The 15,335-nt window shown below is 38.4% G+C and overlaps 2 long non-coding RNA genes across 2 annotated transcripts; one reads left to right on the forward strand and one right to left on the reverse strand.

The window, feature by feature from the left end:
- Positions 1-525: 525 nt before the first annotated feature.
- LOC121884434 lies at positions 526-9,238 on the reverse strand. Its single transcript, XR_006092347.1, has 4 exons — positions 8,847-9,238; positions 8,051-8,240; positions 6,045-6,163; positions 526-908 (listed from the first exon to the last, which is right to left on the reverse strand). It is a non-coding gene; the product is annotated as an uncharacterized LOC121884434 (long non-coding RNA).
- Positions 9,239-9,345: 107 nt separating this feature from the next.
- Positions 9,346-12,811, forward strand: LOC121884435. Its single transcript, XR_006092348.1, has 3 exons — positions 9,346-10,009; positions 12,063-12,270; positions 12,727-12,811. It is a non-coding gene; the product is annotated as an uncharacterized LOC121884435 (long non-coding RNA).
- Positions 12,812-15,335: the final 2,524 nt, after the last annotated feature.

Consider the following 15,335-nt stretch of genomic DNA (forward strand, 5'->3'; position numbering starts at 1 on the left):
GAGCCACTTGATTCATTTCGACCCACACATCATCTTTAGCAAGTTCCCTGATGTTACACAACAGAGAGGTGGTGTGACAGATCTATGTGGTATTTTCCAGCAGTAAAAAATATAAACAACCCCAAAATATACTCTGACATTTGCAGCATCACCATTTCTACTAGTGTTATTTTTAAAACCGGTAGAAGCAGTTTAAAATCGAACAGTCCTGCTCAGAGTCACATCTATGGCATTCACTATGTCTCTCATTGCAACACAGAAAAGATCCATTACTGAGCCATTAGTTTATGTAATTTGTTATTCCCATGTGCAATCCTCACAATCTTGCTTCTGTTCAGCCCTTCCGCTCTGAGAGGAGAGACTGCAGGTCAATTAAGGATAGCAAGCACGCAACACACTAAACACTGCATTTGTCTTTCAATTAAAAAAAAAAAGACTTCAATCTGACAAAGGATGTTTAATTTCCTTCACATATTAGAACAACACAACATTTTGTCACCATGACATATGTCAAAGTCGCCCCAAACTCCACCTATGATTAAAATCAAACATCCTTTTGTTTAAGGAAGCCCTGAGTATATCCTCCCTTCCTATTAATATTATCAGGGGTGTTAGGGGTGAACTGCACTTGCTGCATAAAAGAATTATTTCCTAAAGAGGCCTAACTGCTCGCCAGTCTTCAAGGGGGAGGGAGCCGCAGTACGGGAAGTGGAGCTCAGAAACCCTGAGAGCATGACTCACAACTCTCACTGACAACACACACAAACATCTGGAAGCTGGAACCACATCTAAATAAAGTTAGATGAAACAATGTTAAATCAGACAGACATGATGTCAAGTCGCTGATAACGTCTCGATGGCGATGATGAAAGATGGTGTTCTCATAATTTTCGCTGTGGAATTTGGCGCTGAAAGAAAACAATTGTATACACAATCACAAATGATTCCAACATGATGACTAAACAGTTCAACGCACTCCAGAATTACTCACACCATTGCTTTTATTGATCAGCTAAATGAAGGTTACTATAGCCAGGATTGAAAAACGTGTTTTGTTGCTTGGTTAGACTGTGTTTATGAGCATAAAAGGCAACAATGATGGATGGACATCGTTTAAATAATTTTTGCAGGTAGGTTTTGTTCATTTTAGCATACTTGACTGTCAGTATATAATTCCTCTAACTATATTCAACCAACCTCCATATCATTTCCACTCGTACTCTCCAACAACTGTGCTCATTTGGCATGGAAAATTTCAGTAATTGCACCCATGGAGCACATGTTTGGCCCCATTTAAGGCAAACATCTTTTCCTGTAATCGACCATTGATGACTTCAAAAATCCTAGTTAAAAAGTTTATTCGTGAACATAAATATGCTGTAAAAGAAATGGAGCCTGTGAGTGAGAGGAGAGGCCAGCAGCGGAGAATTTATTAAAATCATATTTCTTCGATGTTCAAGTGCTAAGTGCTTATCTGTCAAACAGAAGAGGACAAATACACTGAGCTAGTACATTTTATATATGTTTTGGTTCACTGAACAAGGGACGTGTGTGTGTGAATTGCGCTTTGAAGTAACATTATAATAACTTTTCGGGGAAGAGTATCGACAGAATATATTGGAAAGTACACCGTATTTGTGAGGAAATTAAACCATCAGTCCTATTGCTGCTAAAATCCCAGGCAGCGCAATGATTTCACAGGCGATAAAGAAGTAAAACTCAGCTCGCTCTTTTCAAGAAGACCTACCAAGACTGTATGAGAGCAATAAAGGCCCAACTCACTGGATTATAGAATCACTGATCAATCACTGATTGTAAAAACACCGTTGATTGAGTTTGCAATTTAACAGACTGATTACTAATCACAGATAAAAGAAATTTCTTTATGATCAAAAATAGGATAAACAGAAAAATGCCCACACAATTGGTCTAATAATCAAACTCAATAGGTCCCAGTCTTTCTCAGAACAAGAACACAAAGTATTTGCAGTTTCTTAGAGAACTAATTCAGACCATGTTTGGTGTCGGGGTATATAAACACGTTTGGAATGATAACCCCAGTCTTTTTCTCTGCTTATAACAGTTACTGAGATAAACAATTTACATACAAATGCAGAGTGGAGGCTGAACTCAAATTCCTGTGTACCAGTCATTCAGGCTTTTGTTGCAATAGGTTGCAAAAAGGTCTATTTTCGTAGTTTTAGCCATCTTTCCCGTGTGTAAGAATACTGACCTCACTACTTTAATGGCTGAGATGAGAACGCAGAAAATATTACAAAAAAGTTCATTACGTAAGCAGTCAGATGATCAGACAGGTTGTAAACAAACCCCCAGATCCATTCTCTCACAGAACATGCAGTGTACGTAATGGTGGCAGATTTATCACTTGAAATTCTTGGTAATTTTCAAAACAATAGGTCCTTGATTTGAAACAATGGTAGACAAAAGCAAGCTGCGTTTGTTGATATAGTCAAGAAGTCACAACCTCTTAAAGGATATGGCTGGTGATTTTATATATATTTCTTATTGTCAACAAATCTCATATGCAGAGCCAAACCAACAATGAACTGATCTACTCAAAAGTATTGTGTGTGTATCCAAAGCCTGATATATCTTATTCCTCTATTCTTAGACCTCTGCTGTTGTCCAAAACTTTTAGAAACACATCAATAAGCCTCACTGCTGCACTGTGTGACATGTTCCTTTTCCCTGAATATTACAGTCATGGTAGTTTCTTTAGAAACGGCTCCTTGTTGTGTTACACATCACAACCTCTTGACTTTATACTGAGGATCTTTGAGAAATTAACAATGTCGTAAAAAGTCAAGAGGTTTTGATAGGTAGATAGCAAAGCTGTGTAAACGAACCGTGTCCCTGCGCAGTGGAGTCTGTTTTACTACAGAGACTGAAAACATGATCTGTTTTTATCCTTTGGAGCCGTATCTAAACAAGCTACAGTAACTTCTCTATTCAGGGACGAAGGAACATGTGACTCAGTGCAACGGTGTGGCTCAGTGACATGTTTTTTCATAGTTTTTGAACAACAATGGAAGTCTAGAACACAGAGGAATAAGATATATCAGGCTTTGGATACACACACAATACTTGTAGGAAGGATCAGTTCATTGTTGGTTTGGCTCTGCACATGACATTTGTTGACAATAAGAAAAATATAGAAAATTGTCAGCCATATCCTTTAAATGTACATTTAATGGCTACATACATGATACAAGACTTCATGTCCAAGGCAAAATGCATTCTTACAAGTTGATGATAGAAGACATAAAGAAACAGAATTGCTCTTGTATTGTGTAGAGTCATGCTTATTTATGAGCAGGAAAAATGGAATATCTGACTGTTATGTCATTCTAACATAATCTTGTACAGCTGCTTAGTTATAGTTAGCTATAGTTAATACAGAGAATCAAGACGAGTTAGACTTATGCTTTATTGTTCATATTTTCAAAGACAAACACTGTTTAATCAATTTTTCTCACTTTTGCTATTGTATTTTTGAGTTTATACATGTTTATACTTTACTGCTCCTATAGCTCCAGAACTCAGTTTCGCAATGAGGATTTATTATTGGCATTTTGTCAGTGTGCTCTCCTTCAGTTTTACTGCAAAGATCTCATAAACTGTTGGCTTGTGTATAACATGTGTGATCATCTAGCTCTGTGTTTCTACCATTTCTCTCCCTGTCAGACTTAGTTTAAACAATGTCACTGTGTTCCCAGGTCTCAGTGGTTATTTTGGTGAGTACAATGTTATTTTAAATGATATAAATGATGGCCAAAGCAACAACAATAAGTTTAATAAATGCTTTAATAAAGGATTGACTAAGCTGACTATTTGTAAGATAGTTGATTTTTAGCTGTCTATCTTATAACCTATTTGGCACTACTTTCTCTTCTACGCATTATGTTGGTTAAAGGAAGTTGGCCATGCAAAGTTATGCAGACAATTTAAATATTAATCATGTAATTGTACTAGTCGTTAAAAGCCCATCCAGACATGTGAGGAACTGAAGTAAGAGGGAAATTCACACAACAAAAACTGATCAAACCAAAATGAGTGTTTCAGAGGAAAGTACCACTTATTTCATTATGCACTCTATTCATCAGAAATTGATTACCCAGTGATCTTATTTCTTGCTTATGGGCTTCTGGTTCCTAATTAACTTTTCACTGTATTTGCTTTTCATCCTAAGAGTGGCTCTGGGGGTGCTTCTTTGCTTAATGCTTCCGCAGATTTCAGAGAGCATCTATAAAGATCAATATTGGCTCACAGAGCTGAAAGCATGTTGTTAGATACCGGACTGTGCATAACACGGAAATAGCTTTCATCCCACTCATTTCACCCACGCTGTTAAAACTGGATGGGCTCTAGTCAGTCAGTGAAAAGTTGCTGTAAACCTCAGGCCTCAGAATGTCTTGTTAGGCAATTGAATCAGACTACCAGTGAAATATGCAGAATAACAGATGAGATGTTTAAGAACCTTCCAGAGAATCTCTCTATTTTTAGGAGACGAGGATGAAGATTTCCAACTGGCGCTTGTGTGTACCATCACAGCATTTCTTTTTATGGGTGTTCTCAATGATTAAAATCTACATCTCACATATGGAAATGTATTGGTAGATAAACTGTGTTGTCATCACTGCGTAATGGGTATTATTACTCTGTTTGTGTGTTCCAAACAAATGATGGAAGCCCATTTTTTCCAGTTAATGACAAGATCCACTATCTCTACAAGTTTTACTATTAGTATTTACTATTCTCAAAGCATGACATTTTGACCTTTAATTACAGCTTCCACATGAGTTCAATCAGCATAATTTTTAAAATGCCAAGAGAGCAGCGCCAAAATGCATGATCCCTGCAGATGGTATTAATATTCTGTCTGTAACATCAGAATTGACTTTAAAATTCAGTATTTTGTTACAACATATCTTACTATTACATACCACATGTTAATCAGCTCAGCGAACTACAAGCAAGCTGTACAAAGTGGCAGCTGAGGACATAATGGTTTGAAACTTCCAATCCTGAATCCAGAAAGTCATCTGGTGCTTAGAATAGTGCTGACAGTATTGGAAAGTCTCCAGCTGACAATCCCAACCTCATTTACATGGCAGCAAGGGACACACAGTGACTCAGAGTTACGAGAAAGCCACGCAACCTTTGCTGCTCTTTGTGGAACGACTGACATTAACAGAGCCATTAAAAAGCAAGTGGTGAGATGCTAATGTGTTTCCCCATCATCCTGTTCCAGGGATCACAAACTTTGGGGCTTTATAGCGGTCAATCAGCATTCACCTCTCCACAGATGGTGGTTATTACCTCATCAACCTGGCAAAGACCCATTGAACTTAACTAAAGGGGAACATCATTTTTTAATGTGCCAGCTGTAGCCTAAGTAGTGATTTATACACAGGGTCTGTCATATCCCCCACCCTTTCCTATTTATCTAAAATGATAACATAACATCACTTCCTCTCATCCTCCTCAAATTTTTGTTTACTAGTTTAATGAGCCAAGAGGAAGAAGAAGAGTCCAAACTGGAGAAAACACACTACCCCAAAGATTATATCACTAGTATTATATTAATATCTGGCACAAGACGAAAATCTGTTTCCAGACATGGAAATACATGTTCACTGTCAGAAATGAACTTTGCACGGCAAGACACTGGGCGCCTGTTTTCTATGCGGCATGGTTGCATATATGTGGTATGTTCTGAGATGTTTAAGTTGTGGCCAACTGTGGAAAGGGTCTGCACACATCCGACCACAGTAGTGATTGTTTCTAACAGGGATCAAAGGTTTTAAATCTCAGAAGAGGCAGAGCAAGCCATTTCCATCTGTGAACGTGTATTTCAAGCATCCGGATATGGAAATTTTTGCCCCCCTTTCCGCATACTTGAAAGTGTGGAATATTATTGCACTGAACTTCAAATATAAATAAAAAGCACCGTAAATATGCTTTCATTGCAGATGATGTTGAATTTACATTCCAGGAGAGACTAAAACTCATCAACTTCTTACCTTGCTGCAGTGAAGTAGAAGTGTACCCCAGGGTGGTTCAGTACACTGTGACATCACTGTTGGGTGCAGTTACAGGTGCGACAGAGCATACTCTTGACTGTGGTCAGAGGTGAAACAGGCTTGAAGAAGGTGGAGAAACACTGCTGTTCAGCCCAATGTTGAGTTAAATTAAGATACCTATTCTGGGCTGGCTGTGTGTGTAAAATTACGAGGTGAACAAGACTGCAGATGCAAGAGAAAGGGGAGAAATGTTTTGCAAATTTAGAGTGTATGACTATGGAAATGTTTGTTTTTTTTTGTCCAGTAAACGAGGTCTTATGTGCATTTAAAATTAATTCACATATGAATTACGAGTTTTATCATCTATAAATCTGAATTGATTCTCATATTACATTTTTTACATCATTAATAAATCATGGAGACATAATGAAAAAGGCCCAAGCCCAGCACAGTGCAGCTGCCGGGCAGTGTACCACACACACACAATGGACTAATGTTCTTCAAAAAAGGCAAATGTTTGGCTGCAATTTGGACTTAATAAATTAAAAACTAGCTTTGCCAGATGAATATAGACTCCCACACTTACAAATGAATCGGCTGACTCACACTCGCTGCACCACTTTACAAAACTCTGATAAGGTGCACCTGTACCTCGTTGTGGATACTGATTGATTTCCCTGGCACTAGCATTACAGCAGAGATGCACTACTGATAGAGACGTTAATAATGTTATAAACAGCAGAACTCCTGAACACATAGAACAATCTCTGTTTCTTCAAATTACATTAATGTAGTGGTGGTGTGGTAAATCACATGTTGATTTCATTATTCTCATACAGGCACATGTTTTCTCATTATTGCAGTTAACTTTTTAAATACAAAAGCTACATAGTGCCACATACTTTTCTCAGCTTTTTTCTGCTGATCAAGATCAGTTAGTTTCTTATTCCAATTTATTGGACTAAAACATGAGTGACTGGTTTGGCACACAGTGCACTGGAGTCAAAAAAATGAAAATAGTGCCCATTTTCTACTTATTGAATCAAGAAATGAATTCTGAATTGAGTCATGATACAAAGAATTGTAACAAGCGTTTGCCTCTGCTCTTTGCATATTTTATTTCTTCCTCACTGATGATGCCATTGATTATGCAATGTAATGATGAAGGTTGATGCTCAGCATTCAGATAATTTGAAATTTTAGCACAAACATTGAAACTGAGGATAATTAAACATAATGTAGGTCACAGGTGCACCATAAATGAATCTAGGCTATTTTTTTAAGATCTGCAAGAACTTATTTTACTTCAATTTTTCATATTTTTTGGCTTTGTCATGCAGGCTATTTCCTCCCAGCTAAATGCTATGCTTGTTTACTCTGTTAATCCCCGGAAACAGAAGTCTTTGAAGGTTTACAGTCAAATGTCTTAATGTCAGTTACTCAAATACAGTTCAAGTTTTTCCAAAGACATCCATTTCCGTAATACATCTCCCAGGAGCCTACAAACAAGATTAAGGCACCTGCCCTCACAGACACGTCTCTGATGGCAACAAACTGCACTCTCCTATGTATACATGAGAATTTGGAGAAAGTGAGCAAGCCATGTGCATAAATGTAGGGCAAGTCGGTTGAAAATATCCACTGTAAACAAATTTACTCCCAAGAGATTTGAAGGACAAAAAATTCACATTAGTGTGTTTCTCTGTCTCAATAAAAGTGGGTTTTCAGCAGCAGTCACATGCATAGCATGGAGCCAGAATAAACAATGTCGCCACCACTAAGCACAGTCTGTGAATGGTATAAATTTGTAGATAAGAAATAGACAGTTCCCAGCCTGGCTATGACCAAGATATTCTTTCTTTTTCCTCATGGTTTTGTCAGATAACTAACTTGAATATGTTTTGTGTGTGTACATACAGTATAAACAGGAATATTGCCAGAGGTGGAGATTTAAATGGGACTGTGAATGAGGAAGAATTGCAAGTGACAGAAAGCAGGTTTTTCACCTCAAGGAGATATAAGTCTTCAGCCAGTCAGGTTGGATAGATAGAGAGACTGCAGCTCACATCTTGATGCGTGCTGGCCAGCCCATTCACATAGCTGCTGATGATGAATGATATCCTTGAGGTGTCATGAGGAAGATCAGTACCAGACTCTGAAGCCATTTCTTCTCAGTGTCTCACCTATCCTCTGAGTCTGTAAAATTAAAAGTCGACAGATCAGGCCATAGAATGGGGAAAAGACTAAAAATAGCTCTCCTGTCTCTTCACCATTTACGGCTTATCTGAAATAGCTTCCCTCAACGTGAGGCTGGCTGCTAGTGAACTCTTTGAAACCTTTTGACTTTTCACTTGCAGTCAGAGCATCTCCTTCTAGCTCAATTTAATGTCAGAAATGAAAGGAATAGGAGTCACATGACACAGTGAAGGAAATGGCTGCTTAATCGAGTCTTGCATCGTGGTATCTGTTCCTTTATCCAACAGCTACATTCGTAGTCGTCTTATCATTAAATACAAGTCAGACGGCAGGTAAAATCCTTGAGTGTGCTACCAAAGGTGCTAACTCGCTAACACACCAGGAAGGGGACGGGGGAAAGTCCATCAGGAAATGTTACAGAAGATATTGCAAACATTTTCACAGTTCTGATATAAATATCAGGCGTGCTACAAAGCTCGGGAGAAATATGCAAAGTCATGTTGTCGATGGAGGACAAACTGACAACCATCACAACAAGGATCAACGAGGTGAAAAGGAGCCTGGGCTTCCTGAAAGAGTCTGAAAACCAGCTAAAGGCTAACCCACCTGTTACTAAAACTGACCCGTAGGCTGAGATGAACGACATTGAAGACCGAAACAGACAAAATTTGCGCTTTGTTGGCATTCCTGAGGGCTGTGAAGAAGGGGACCCGATTGCATTCCTGGAGCGGGCTCTACCAAAAATGTTGGACATAACTATACCATCGAAAAGATGGTTTATGGAACACACTCACAGAGAATTGGTCTCCGGATCTCAGACACCTGGCGTAACTGACGTAACGGACGGACATCAATTGCAAGATTCATGCGATCCATGGCTTTCCTTGGATTGTCAAAGCGATGCAGTCCCTCCTTTGTGTCCCTTTTCAGCACCCAGCTGACAATCCAAGCAAATCCATGGAGTTTATTTGGAAAAAGCGTGCAGCACTTTCTTGCACTTCTTGAAGGCATATCGTTTAACTAGACCCTTGGGAGAAATCTGGAAAGATCATAACTTGTTCCATTTTATTGGATTTCTCCTTTCTCTTGGGATCTGCGTTGGATGCAGTCTTTGTCCCCTTATCTGAATCTTGCAATTGATGTCCGTCCGTTATACCAGTTGTCGATTATTCAAAATGAACTATCCCAATCAACTGGAGCTGCCAATTGACTTATGCCCCTCCGAACTCATCTCAGCGGTGGTCACTCATGAAATTTTCTTTTGCTTAAAATGGATAACTTTGTCTTAAGCTAAGACCAAGAATGGGCCACAATTTAAAGACAGCAGTCTTTTTTAAGATGCTGCAGATGGACTTGGTTGGCCGGAATTACTTTAGTGACAGTTCATAGACTTGAGGAGTTTTACATTGCGTGGTGTCCAGAGTTTCGCAGTTTTGGTTTTGCTTTTTATGTCTATGTTCATGTATGTGAAAGTTTCATCCTGTGCATCAGGCTCAGTCACAAAACGTAATATTTCCACTCTCACTGGTATACACTCCTATACACTATCACTATGCCTTTTCATGATAACAATAATTTGTGCCTAGCCACCTGGAATGTTAATGGTTTGGGAAAGCCCATCAAAAGGAATAAGGTATTTTTTAGTTTAAAGTCAGTTAGGTATGATATTGTTTTTTGTTTTTTTTTACAGGAGTGTCATATGTCTGTGAAGGACTCCAAGTGGTTAAGTGGTTACATCTCCAGTCTAATCTTGAGTGCACAGCTGATAGGTACGTGGTTTGTTTACATGGCGTAACAGAAGTGGATATTTAACAGATTCAGTGTGGACAGAGAGCATCCAATGTTATGATGTGATAGTTGGACGCTCGCTTGCTGTCCATTCATAGTCTTAAGGACTATGAATGGACAAACGGACACATTTACATAACATGTTTAATTTACTTTATTCTATTTTTATTTTATTATTATTTATTTGTTTGTTTTCATTTATCTTTTATTATTGATCTGTTATCACTTATTTTGTTTTATTATTTTTTGTTCTTCTGTCTGGTGCTGTTCAAAGATTGCATTGTCATTGGGTTTTCTATCATATAGTTTTGTATTACTGAAAATTTAAAATTCAATAAACTTTAAGTCATAAAAAGAAATGAAAGGAACAGTTTTGGGAACATTTTGGGAAATACGCTTTTTCGCTTTATTGCTCAAGTAGTGTGTCTTGGCCAGGCACAATTACTTCTTGGCCAAGAAATAGTCTGGAATGTAACTCCCCTGTAAAACAGCATCGTAAAACTATATTAAAACTATATTAGTAATCAAAGACTGTTAACAATTCATCCACAGCTGTTGAGACATTTCAGTGTCAGCCTCATGGTGGCGATTGGAGAATACGAAACCAGTGAGCAGACAGCAAATATTTATATATTTTATACATAATATAATGGCCTGTCATGTCATGGTTCCTCTCTGACCACATGTAAACACTCATACGAGTGTCTTGATTTTGTTTCCATACTCCATTGTGGTTTTGGAAAGTAGTTTAAAATCAATAATGTATGGTACAAAAGTATTATTACAGTAAACAGAGCCTCTCCTTCCAATGATTTACAGTGGTGAGGCAGTGGAGTGCCATGTGTCAAAATGCTGTTTTAGAGGATAGTCACAGTCACTGTCACTGAAAAAAGGCAAGCATGTACTGTGGCTCTCGTTACCATTTCGTATATTTCCTATGAACACCAAATTTTACATGTTTTTCTTTTGGCATTACAGACTTTTTATTTTTCTTACATCTAATTTATCCCACAGATTTCCCTGCTACTATATAGCTGCAGCCAGTCAGACCTTCTTAAATAAGACTGAAGGGGCAACAGCCATGCTAGCACCAATGTATTGAGCTAAAAGATAATGTCAGCATGCTAACATGACACTTAGCAGTCATAACATTTACCATGCTCACAGCTTTACTTTAGGGTGTTAGCATGCTAACATTTGCTAATTAGCACTAAACACAAAGTACAGCTGAGGTTGATGGAAATGTCATTAGTTTTGCAGGTATTTGCTCATAAACAAAAGTAATGGACATATTCAAATTTTGACCTGATGATGAGGGACTACCAAAATTACAAATCATTGTGGGAGAGATATGAATGTCTGTGCAAAATTTAATGGCAATCCATTCTATAGTTTTTGATAAATTTCATGTGATGGGCTGACCAACCGCCAGACTGACATGTCTAGAGCCTGCTGCTAGCAGGGCTCAAACACCCACTTTCAAGAGTCAAACTTAAGCTGATCGTAAGCTTTGCAGGAAAATCCATTAATGCCGCAGATATGCAAGAGGAGAGCTCTGGCATGAATAATGATACTCGGCCCGTGTCAGATTCCAGAGTGTACTTCTAACACAATGCCGAGCTCAGTGGAGGCTCAGGCTGGTCTGAGAAGATCTGAAAGAGCACTTTTTATCCACCATCATCCATCACACTTTACCTATCAACAAACCCCTCAAAGCTTTGTGGATGAGGTTTCAACTGACATGTCAGACTGATCGATTTTCAACAAGTGGGACACATCTTGTTAAACGATTGCAGATTTATGTGCTCTGTATTTTGCAAAGAAAGATAAGGAATATATGCCGGGAGCGTATAGGAAATACTCATGTTTCCTGCCTTTTGCTCAACTTTGTGTGTGTTCTGGGCATCTTGGGTTGTTCATGTGTAATTTTGTAGGACAACAAAAGGTCCAACTGAGCCATTCATGTGAGACCTCAGGGGTCCAAGGATCTAATCTCCACAGAGCGATATTAACTTTTCCTGTTTTCCCTCCCAGTTCCCCTCTGAATTTCTGAAGATTCAAAACAAATGTCATGGAGAAAATGTGCACTGGAAGGAGATGAAGGAGATGAGGGAGGCTCAGAAGGCGCCAGAGTGTATCCTGATGCAGATTAATTTATTAAAATATTTGGATCCATCAGTCCAGACACTTAATCCCCTCGACATGGGTCACTGGTTGCGTGCGAACAAAAAACAGTTTAAAGGTAGGATTATCTCTCAGTCTCGCACCAAAAATGGATGTGAAATGAAAAGAGAGCATAGCTAACCACACTGGACTGACCGTTTTTCTCAGCATTTTGCTTTTGACGCAACTTTTATAGGCTTAAATCCATTTAATTTGAGCGGAAACATCACAACACAACACATTTTTTATCATTATGTTTTTTTAATTTTATTATTATGTTACTACTATGTGATTTTAATATTTTTGTTTATTTTCTTTTATTATGATATTATTATAATGTGATTTAAATATTTTTTTCTACTTTCTCTATGTAGTTTTAATTCCAAATTGAAGGATATCTACAAGCAGTTTTAGTTCAGTCAGACATGAAGTAGAGTGTAGATATTTTTGCTCTGTGTCTTACCGTCTGCCTCTGTAAAAGCACACTAAGCAGCAGATGAGAGTGCAGGCAGTGATCAATACAAATCTCCTGCAGGGATTTCATAAAGCAGAGCCTAAAAGTGAGCACCACGGTGGGTGACGGACCAAAGGAAAACACCTGGGCAGCAGGTGTCAGAGTGAGAAGCAGAAAAAGCTGGTAAGACCAGAGAGTATGTGTGCTGTCCTGTTAGGAGTAAATGGGGAAAGTATTGCCCCAAACTGTGAAGAAACTCACAGATTTGGCTTCATTTTAATTTATTTACTGGCTTTGTCCATCCAGAGTAATATATAAGAATGTGACGAATGTGGTGAAGAATGTGCGTGCTCCCCGTAGGGTATGACGTGATAAGAGAATTTTGAGGAAACAGCTGGAGTGCCTTATTTTGTCACACTTTGATTAACATCATGATGATCAGGAAGCTGTGTAGTTCATCAAAGATCACCACTTAGTTTGGTTCTTCAAGCAAAACATCTTCTGATAAGACCTCAAGCATCTTGGTCTTGGTTTATACAGTTCCTGCTTTGAATTCATGTCCCGAGTCCTATTTTTCCATTACAAAATGTAAATATGATTGCAGCTATGAAGTGGTGACCTTGCTGAATTAAGGACACAGTGATAAGAAGTTGCTGCTCGGTTGGAGGATTGAGTTGTTTATGGATTCATTTGGTGCTATTTCTGAATGTTTACACTGACACGGCTTGTGTCAGAAGTCAACAGATAAATGGCTCACTAAAATGTGTCTTTACATTCCAGTTTTGACACATTACAGCGCACTTTTTACTGTCCTCTTATTGGAATCTGAATCCTAGAGTTACTAACAATAGAACATAATAACTCTGTAATATTTACCATCTGTGTCTTACCGGGGTTATTTAACTTTTTAACATGGCTACATAGTTTTTATTTATATTTCAAAGATATTTGTGCGCCCGAGGTGTTTGTGTATTGGCACGCAGTCAGAATGTAACATCTGCAGCTGCGCCAGCGTGGTGCAATTTTTCTCCTCTTGTTTAAGTCCAAACTCAACATCTTGTGTGGGTGTCCCCTTTTTATTTAAAAATGAGACATTTCCAAACTTAACAATGGTAGTTATAAATAGTATTAATGAATAGTTTCCGCATTACTTTTTTATGCAACTCCATAATAAGTAGGAGGAAAGGTGTTGAGAGCAGTTTGCGCAATTCTGTTTTGTTAAATGCTTTGAATGGACCAAGTAATTTTGACAACATACTGTAATCACGGAAATTCTAAAAGGATCCCGGAGAGGGTTAGGATTAGGGTTTTTTTTTAAGAAATTTGCACAAGTACACAGTTGTGTCTTGTACTTGGATGTTACAGTAATGAACCCACCGTATCTGTATGAGTTTCCCGTCACTGCATGAACTGAAATTAGTAAAAACAATATAATCCACAGAGATGTTCTGAGGAACACAAGACATCATTGTCCACTTGGATGAGTGTGGGTGATGCATGTCCAAGCAAAACAATGTGGAAAAAGCACTTTGCGTCTCTGGATATTTTCAGTTACAGGAATCATCTACACACTATGTAACCCTGGTTTGACAGAAATATAATATAAGCCTCTAAACTGTCCACTGACATAAATCCATAAAACCATAGAGATAAAAATGTCTTGGAATTTACTGCTAATGCATGAGTCTTCAAAAATGCAGTGCTGTGGTGCCCATCTTGGAGAACTCATTAACCTCACCATTGATCAGAATTATTGCTTTTACTTGAAGACACAAGTCAGGTTAATAAGAATTGATCTTGAAGTGGCATCCTGGGTTTTAGGATGAGGGTATTAGTGTCATAAACCATGAAGTAAAGACATTAAAGTCTGTCTGTCACGCAGATTCATTTGTCTCCTCACTGAGCTTATGAGCAAATGCTATTAAAGGATGCTCATTCTGCCTCATTAAATCTGAACTTAAAGTGGCTGTAATCAATATTTTTTATCAACAATGGATCATGTGACTGCCTGTATGAGAAAGGAGTCACTCGTATTGATCAACCCACAGAGACTTATCGTCCAACTCTGCAGTTCAGTTTAGCTAATTGTTTTGGTTTTGCGGCCTGCAACTTTAGTGTTTTGCTTCACTCTCACTGCTCTCATCAGCATCATTTTCATTCACAGTAGGAAGCTGTTTTCAGCAAAAAAGCTGACTGTCTGCTACCTGCCCAGCACCAAACAACTGGCAGACAAAGAGTCAGATATTTTCCCTAGGAGTGTAAGTTAGAGGAGATCAGAGGCAGAGCTAAAGGAGAGTGAATATTGGACTTAGATTCATCAGGTGGACAGAAAAACAACTCCAAATCCATGCTAATGATAATCTGTGCTGCTGGATGTGTAAATAAACAGCTGTTTGTTTACCTTGTTTCCGCTGCTCCCAAGTGGCCAAAAAGGTCTTCGTAAATGTTAGATCAGATGAGCTGGACGGGCGAACTCTTGTGAGCACGGTTAGGGTTAGGCTTATGGTTAGGGTTAATGTTAGGGTTAGGGTTAAAACAAAAGGTTAGGTTTAGGTATCCTTCTTCTGTTTAGTTTAACAGCAGCTGGGATCCATAAATATTGCATTACTGCCATCTACCTCCTGCATTTGTGGATTTTGTGTGACACACACAACTCGGTACAACATTCTCAAAAGGATCCACACAAGTAG

This window comes from Thunnus maccoyii, chromosome 18 (assembly GCF_910596095.1).
Source record: "Thunnus maccoyii chromosome 18, fThuMac1.1, whole genome shotgun sequence".
Lineage (NCBI taxonomy): Eukaryota > Metazoa > Chordata > Actinopteri > Scombriformes > Scombridae > Thunnus > Thunnus maccoyii.